This window comes from Pithys albifrons, chromosome 19, assembly GCF_047495875.1.
Source record: "Pithys albifrons albifrons isolate INPA30051 chromosome 19, PitAlb_v1, whole genome shotgun sequence".
Lineage (NCBI taxonomy): Eukaryota > Metazoa > Chordata > Aves > Passeriformes > Thamnophilidae > Pithys > Pithys albifrons.
The window spans coordinates 6,468,688-6,476,156 of NC_092476.1; positions in this window are offsets into that span (position 1 = coordinate 6,468,688).

Sequence of the window (7,469 nt, forward strand, 5' to 3'; positions counted from 1 at the left end):
GGCTGTGTTTTGGCTTCTGGGAGAAAGAGTTGAATCCATGAAAGCTGCTTCCTTTAAGGTACAGCTAAGGGAGGACTCCCAATGCTGACAAGAGAGTGGAAACCATAATGAAAGTCTGCAAAGCCATAAGGACAGTGAGCAGGTTCAGGATTGTAGCTCTGAATCTGCTGCCTTGCAGAGTTCCAATTTCAAAAGAAACTTTTAAACCCCAGTTTGCATCTTGTCTCCCACCACACACAGGACAAGTCACACAATCCCCCCGACCAACTGAGATTTTAGGGATCAAAGCAAACACTGACTTGGCCCTTGCACCGTGGGCATGAAGACCTCCAATTTAGTAGGGAAAACCTGTTTAAGACTCAGAAATGGTTCAGCACACAGCAGGGCAGCTGGAGGGGATCAGTGTAATCCCTGGAACAATGAGCTCTTGCCAGCAGCTGCTGACCCCACAGCTGCCCCTCACGCCAGGCAGCTTGGGGGTCCCACAGGCAGACTCCACCCCCACCACTGTCCTCATCTGACCTCTCTGCTCCCCAGACTGAGCTCAGTCACCGGACAGGCCAAATTTAGCCCCCTGCAGGCTCGTCTCATGTCCCTGCTCCCAACCAAGGGGAAAGCAGACCATTTTAGCCTGGCACAAGGGTGCACCTGCCAGGTTGGCAGGACCCAGTGGCTGCAAGTGCTCCCTGCTGACCCCTCCCAGACTTCTCTCAGCCTATGGGGCAGTACCTGCTGCAGCCCCAAAGAGTGCTCTTTCCAGCCCTAAATCCAGGAGTTTGCAAAAATTGCAGTATTTGCACACCGAGGTTTTAAGGGGGTGTGTTGGGAAGAGCCCCCCCTCAGCAGCCCCTCCATTCCTGCAGACACCCACCTTGCTCACCCTCCTCCTTTCCCAGGGGAGAAAGGTGCAGGCTGCAGGGGCTGGCAATGGGGCACCATCAGCCCTCCTGCCTGCCACAGCCAGACACCCCAAAACCACCCTCCCCCCTTACCCTGACATCTCTGGGGTCACAGAGATTCACTTTTGTAATACCTGGTGTGATTCCCACCACCATCATCTCCTCTTTCATTTGGGTAATTAACTTAATGAGGGATTGATTACCACCATACCCTGCCCAGCAGGGAGAGCTTAAGCACAGTCCTTTCTGTGTTTTGGGGTCTGGCAGAGTCAAGGGATTCTCAAGAAAGAGGAATTCTCCGGATTCATCACCTCGTCCCGCCCCTCTCCCTGAGCCCAGCGGCTGAGCGAGGAGCTCCATCTGCAGGTAAAACTCTGTCTCCATCGCCCCGAAAGCAGCTCCTTCCCCCCACATTCAGGCCCTGGCATAAGGGTGTTTGGGTTAGGGTCACAGCCAGGCAGCTCCAAGGTAGGAGATTAGCTCAGGTTCCCACTCACCCACTCACCCCACAGCTGCCCCAGCGCCAGCTGGGACATCCCAAACTCTGCATCCCTGGGACTGCGGAATGAGGGAAACTCGAAGGAAGAGCTCGGAAGCCTCAGGGCAGGCACCAGGGGGAGTTACAGCTCCGTACAGCTGCTCGTGTTGTCGTTTGACCAAAAGTGCAGGAATCTCTGCCTTGGGCTGGCGGATTTCCAAGGGATGTTTAGCCCTGGGCTGGCAGGTTCCCAAGGGATGTTTAGCCCTGGGCTGGTGGGTTCCCAAGGGATGTTTAGCCCTGGGCTGGTGGGTTCCCAAGGGATGTTTAGCCCTGGGCTGGCGGGTTCCCAAGGGATGTTTAGCCCTGGGCTGGTGGGTTCCCAAGGGATGTTTAGCCCTGGGCTGGTGGGTTCCCAAGGGATGTTTAGCCCTGGGCTGGTGGGTTCCCAAGGGATGGGTTCCCAAGGGATGCTCAGACTTGGGCTGGAGGGCTTCCAATACATGAGACCCAGCCTGATCCATGTATCAGGACAAGAAACTCTCAGTGGGTGATGGTGGGGGCACAGTCACTGCCCCCTGGCTCGTGAGATGCGTACTCCCCTCCCAGGGACCAAAACCTTGGGTGCCAGGGGTGGCACAGCTATCAAGCCCCATCCCATGGGGTGCAGAGTCTCCTCTTATGGATCAAGACCTTGGGTGCAGCCACAGCCTCCCTCCAAGCTCCAGTGGTGCCCGGCTGGGATGGGGCTGGCAGGGATGGCGAGATGCCAGATCTATCCAGAGCTACTTGGTAGCCCATGTCCTCTCAGCCCTGCCGGAAAGTGGCAAGTTCATGCTTTAAACCTTAAATAAATACTGTCTCCAGGACACCTCACTGTTTGCAGGGCACAAGTGGCCACCTTGGGCAACAGAAAACTTCCCACACGTGCTCAGCAGCTCCGGGAAGAAACTGGATGCCAGCACTGGCTAATCTGGCCAATCTGTTTGCATAGCATAGACCGGACGATGGCAAGACGGGGCAGGCAAAGCCTCACTGCCCCGTCCTGGGTCGTGCACCAGCTGCGGGGGAGGCATTGTGGACACAGGCCTGCTCTTATCCAGGCTCTGTGTTGCTCCAGTGCCACCCTGCACTGCCCCAGCACCTCTGCTGGGAAATGACTGAATGGCAAAACCCCCACAAAGGGCATTGTCCAGCCAGAAAGGAGGTGCAGGCCCCACAACTTCGGTGTCTGTAACACCTTCCTTTTCATCGCTGCCATTTCACCTCCAGCTGGGAGTGATGGAGAGGTCAGACTTGGAGAATTGCTCTGCTAAACCTCAATGTTGTTCACCCCAAGGTGAGAGGAGCTGGGGTTTACCTGCCAGCAGCAGACAGGTGTAGAGACATCACCTAACTCCTTGCTCCTGTCAGCTTTAGAGGCTACATGGCATGGCAGAACCTCAATGGGCTTTGTTCTGGGATTGGGATGATGGTCCTCCAGGTCCTGGCCAGGCCAGCGTGCTCTTGTTCTGCAGGGCTAGACCACGAGCATTCCACCATTTGCAGGGTGGTGACAGACCCATTGGACTTCCCAGCAGAGTGGGAGGTTCTTCCTTGTGTGGGGCTGGACACATGCTTGGTATGAGCTATACCATGGAGGGAAACACAACCTCCGCCCTTCTACAATTCCCGGTAGCCACCTGCAAACACAAGGAACCCAAAGCTCAGGGACTAGCCCCAAGGTGTAATTCCTTCCCTTCCCAAGGCTGAGTGAGACCCACAAGAGTGGCTGGTGGAGAGAGGTTTATTCAAAGCACATGAAAACCAAATCCAGCACAAAGCCCTGCCTTGAGCCTTTGGACATCCCAGCCCACAGCTGAAAGCCACAGCACCAAAACCTACCTTTGCCCATGAACACCTCAAATGCCCCTGGAGACTCACTGCATATCCACCACCAGAACAGCCTGATAGTGTACCCAGACTGTGTTTTCAGTTTTATATATCAGCAGTGAATAAAGTAGTTGTCATCCACCTCAGTTCCAGCCCGGTTTAATTTCCAAAGCCTGGCTGGAGGTGTCAACTAATCACAGACTTCCTCCACTTAGCAGCTCAGGGCCAAGGTAATCACTGGTTTGGGTGCCTCTGCTCTTACCCCGACCGAAACTGCTTGCCCCCACCCCTCTGTCCCTGGCGTCACTGCCTGGCCAGGTGTTACCCAACGCCAGTGTGCGGTGCAGATGCCGTGGGGTCCATTCCTCTCCGCTTCCAAAATTCTGAGCCTGCCACCAATGGTACCACCAAGGGTCTTTTCACTTGCTGGCCTGGCAGCTCTTTTGTGAGCCTGGAATTCTATGAGGTCCTGTTCTGGCAACAATCAGCCCTGAGGAGGGAACCAGCCACCGCTTCAGGACCAGTCATCAGCCAGAGGTTGGAACAACACTCCTGGACACAACATTACACTTCTAGTTCTCAGAAATTGAGTATGTTTTTCCTTGTGAACATGGCGCTTCCCAACCCCAGCCCTCCCAGATCCCAGGTGCTCTCCTGACCCCCAACCAGAGCCACCAGGGCTGGCCACACACATGTCCCCGTGGGCAGGCACCCAGCCCAGCAGCTCCCTGTCAGACACCCACACAACATTTTTAATGCTGGGTGCAGGCAGGGTAACTCCAGGCTCCATCCTCTGCCCTCTCGAGGAAAGAGGGACATTTCCAACCTCCTCAGCATGCGGAGGGAGGATGAGGACCCCAGAATGGCATTACCTGGCACTTGCCACCTTGGGCTGATCCATGGCCGAGTAAGGATGGTTAGATGGGATGGTTCAGTGCCACTACCCACAGCTATTATTGGGGGCCAAGTCTCCCTGCCAACTTCCACTGCTGGCTTCACATGCGAGAAGGGAAAGGGGCTAGGAGGGAGTTCAGGGCTCAGGGCTGAGTCTCTTTTGTCTTTTCCCCCAGGAGTTTTTTGATAGGCTCTGTTGGGGCTGCTGAGTTTGCCCAGTTTAAGCAAACAAAGCTAATGTGGGCACCAACCAGGACCTGAATCTTGACTTTGTTGCTTCTCTTTGTGGGATCAGGATACATTGAAATCATGGAAACCAGGAATTCTTGCAAGACAGAAGACTCCGTGCTCATTAAGAAGCCCATGTACAGCTTTAATTGGCAAGAGGAGGGATTGTACGATGCTGTCCCTGCACCTGGGATGGGCACTGCCCTCCACCAGGCACGGGTCTGTGCTCTTCTCTGGCATGACAGGTTGGTGCCACCCTGGGTGCAAACAGCAATTAGGTGCCACAGTCTCCAGGCAGGTGCCCGATCCCACACTGCTCCCGCCGGAGGGGAGGTGAGGACAGCTGGGGCCATGATGTAACCTGCTGTGCCCGGGAGGCAGTGCCTGGAAGGGAGCGAGACTCCCAGTCAGGGTGAGAAGCCAATGAGCTGTGTCACTCATTCGGGCTGGAAATTTGGTTGGGAGCCAAAGTGCTGCCCAAATCCAGCTGGAGTCCAAGAACGCGCTCCCATCTCACAGGTCTCGCTCAACCGTAGCCTATTTTCCCTCTTTTGGCTTCTGTGAGGAGGAGATGGTTGAGCCGAGGGGATGGGGAGAGGGTCTGTTGCAACTTCATCTCCCTGTCAGGCTTGGGGATTCATCCAAGTGTGTCCACCTTGCCCATTACCTCCTTCCCAGTGGGCACAGGCAGCCAACCCACCAGAGCCTTTGCTGAACTGGCCACCACAGCAAGGGCAGTTTTTGTTTCTTCTTCCAGGCAGGCGCCCAGTGCTCCCTGCCATCCAGAGGGATAACTCACCTGCTGCCTGGCAGCTATTTCATCAGCATGGCCCGACCCATACAACCAGTTAGCTTGGAAAAACCCGACTCCTCTAATGATACCTTTGGAGTAGTGGTGCTCTGGATCCTAGTCCGCCAAGGGAATATCTGGAGGAGCCCAGAGGAGGCTGTGGGTCAGCTCTGCCTGGCACATGGCTTTATCCCCAGCCCTACCAGCACCACTGGGTGAAGGAGCCATTTTCCATCCCCAGTGCTTTAAAACTGGCCTTTTTGCAACCTACTAAGAAAACACAAACACCAGGAAAGCTGTTAATCCCCCAAGTGGTTTTCCCACGAAAGAAACATCTCCCTGGCCCCATTCCTCCTGCTTTTGCCCTCCCATCATAAGTTGTTGCAGGTAAATCCAAGGTGCTGCTCCTTAATCCCAGCCTGGGGAAGCAGAAGCCACCCCTGACCCAAGCAACCTCACCTCACCAGTGTGTTTTATTACTGACTTCAGCAAGGTCCTGCTGGGATTGGGGTCAGGGGCAGCCAGAGCTCACCAACAGGAGGGCAAAGTGGGGCACAGCAAAAGAGGGAGGAGGCCAATGAAAAAAAATAGGGCTTAGAATAGAACCCAGGTTAGGGCTAAACTGTGGGTGTAGAAGCTGTTGCAGCAGGCAGAGCCACCAGCTCCAGCAGCCATGGGGACCTCCAAGCCATCCTCAGCATCCTCAAATTTCCAGGGTTGCCAATCCTTCAGTTCTAGGAGTTGCTGGGCTAGAGGGCACAGGTAAAGAGGGACCACAGGGATGAGGCTGGGTGCAAAATGAACAAGAGCTCAGCCCTGAAGCCATCACTTTATCCTGCAAGGAATCTTTGGGTCCATCAGGTGGCCATGATCCTCCAGAGGTTCTGGAGGTTCTGGAGCAGCTGGACAGTGACACAGCAAGAATGAAGACCTAGAGGGCAATTCTGCAGAAAAAGTAGGGTTTGTTTTTACCTTCCTGATTGGCAAGAGAACAATCAACAATAAAGCCAAGCTTGGCACAAGGTGAGATAAGACTGGCCTCCTGCAGCACTTGCGGTGGCACGTCACAGGGCTCTTGGCAAGGCCTGGAGGGTTCCACCAAAGTGCACAGAGGGCTCACGTGGTGTCGCCAGCACCACCCAGGCACCTGCCAGACCAGAGAGCCCAAGGGTGGCTGGATCCACTGAAAAACACAGAATTTATCCTGTGACCACGTTCCCGTCTGGGTCACGAGCAGCTGGAGCCAGGCAGGGAGCTGATAGTGAGATTTACCAAGAGGGGCAGGCGCAGTTCTGGGAATAGCCCCACTGGCCAGCCTGGATCAACTTCCCAAGATGGATATCACCTTCCAGCACGTGGCAAAGGTGGGAAACCAGGAAATTTGCTGGAAGAGGGGTGACTAAGAGGGGTGACTAAGACTCGTGTTTCATTGGAAAAAGGGGTGAAATCAGTCTCCTTGGAACTGATAGGAAATCCCAGGTCCAGCCTGCATGTGGATCATTGGGTTTTCCCAGGCCACGGACAACTTGTCACCCAGGACTTCACTCCATCTGCTCTAGAGTGGGAGAAAACCCACTGTCAGACATGAAAAAATATTCCTATGACCTTTGGTTCGCCCCAAGAGCAGATCTGGGAAACCCATAGTAAAAAGTCCTGCAGTAAAAAGTTCTGTGGTTAATAAAACTACCTTTTCAGAAGACAAGCCCACAGTGATATCATGAGTAGGTTCTCATGCTCATCCCCTGCCCCATGGAAGCACAGGGCACATACCCTCAGTCCCTTGGGAAGAGTCTGCTGGTGGTGGCACTGGTGGGGATCCAGGGTGGGGAGAACATCTCAGTAGAGACAGACAGTGCTGCCAGCTCTCCCTCCTTTACATACACAATAATTTTGAGAAGAAACAATGTAAAAAAATATTCTTTTGGCATTCAGTCCCAACATAGCCTTATCCTGCTGTCAGGACTGGGTCAGTTCTTGGCATCACCTGTCCCTGGAGTCGTGAGAAAGAGAGCTTGTGGTCACCAGAAGGGAAGGCATCCGTCCCGTGTTGCTCCTCTAGATCCTGGTGCCATGGGATGCCTGGGGAGGGCTGGGGACCTGCTCATCCCCGCTGGCATGGAAAGCCGCCCAGGAGGCACTGGGTGATGTTCCCTTGGGAAAGGCAGCTTGAGCACGTGGCATCCCTGCCCGGCGGAGCTGAGCAGCCCCGGGCCAGGTGAGTAACACCTTCCGCTGCCTGCCTCGAATACCGAGGGCTGATCTCTCACCTGGTGCCAGCGGGAGGAGATGTGCTACTCTGCTGGCACAC